This window comes from Alligator sinensis, unplaced genomic scaffold (assembly GCF_000455745.1).
Source record: "Alligator sinensis unplaced genomic scaffold, ASM45574v1 scaffold708_1, whole genome shotgun sequence".
Taxonomy (NCBI): domain Eukaryota; kingdom Metazoa; phylum Chordata; order Crocodylia; family Alligatoridae; genus Alligator; species Alligator sinensis.
In genome coordinates this window covers 919,563-920,589 of record NW_005842183.1, presented here as the reverse complement: position 1 = coordinate 920,589, position 1,027 = coordinate 919,563, and positions in this window count along the sequence as shown.

Below are 1,027 nucleotides of genomic sequence, written 5' to 3'. Positions count from 1 at the left end.
CCATGTGTCATTCAAGTGTGGAACTGGTGGCGACAGCTTCAAAAAGGGATTGGACAGTGTGGAGGAAAGGAGCATTCGTGGCTATCAAGCCTGGGCATGAGGGGCACAGCCTCTGAGTCACAGCTTCTAGCCCTGAAATGCTGGCGGAGAGGAACAGGGGTGGAAACCCTGCTCAGACCCCGCTCACTCTCCCTTTCAGCCTCGGCTCGCTGCCCCGGGGTGACACGGCACTGGGCAGGATGCAGCGGTGGTCTGAGGCTGTCAGTGGCAGCTCTTGTGCACGTCCTCAGGAAAGACTGCTCTGGTGGCATGGGATAGTGCCCGTGTAGGTAATGCATAGTTAACCTTGGCTTTCTGCCCACTTTATGGAAAGGGGAGACTCCTCCTGGGGCCTTACGGCTGAGGGCAAGCAAAACTCAGGGGCATCCGAACCCCAGAGCCTCCGGGCTCGGGCCTGCAAGTAGGATGCCCGCCAAAGGATTTGGAAACATCTGAAGCCCCAGGTGGGGTGGAGGATGTTTGCCGGTAGTAAGGCCGCTTACGGCTCTGGGCTGGCTCACGGATTTGGAATTGACTTGGCCAATCTGGTTTGCAACACGGAAACATTAAAAAAAAATAAAAAAAAATCTCCTCACAGAGGAGACAGGACAAGCCTGAGGCTGCAATGATCCTTTTATATATATAAAAATATATATATATATGTATGTACTGTATATATATTTGTGTGTGTATATATATGTATAGATATATATGTGTGTGTGGGTGTATAAACCTGTCTATATATATATATATGTATATATATGTGTGGGTATATAAACATGTCTATATGTGTATGTATATGTATATATGTATGTATGTTGAGACATGAAGGTTTCCCTATATATCTATATATAGAGATCATTGCAGCCTCAGGGTTGTCTGTGTCGTGTGTGTGTATAAAGTGTGTGTGCACACGTACGTGTGTGTGTACCCCCTGGCGCTGCACCCCCTCTCCCACCCCTCAGGGGCCGCCAGGTGCAGCTGGTCG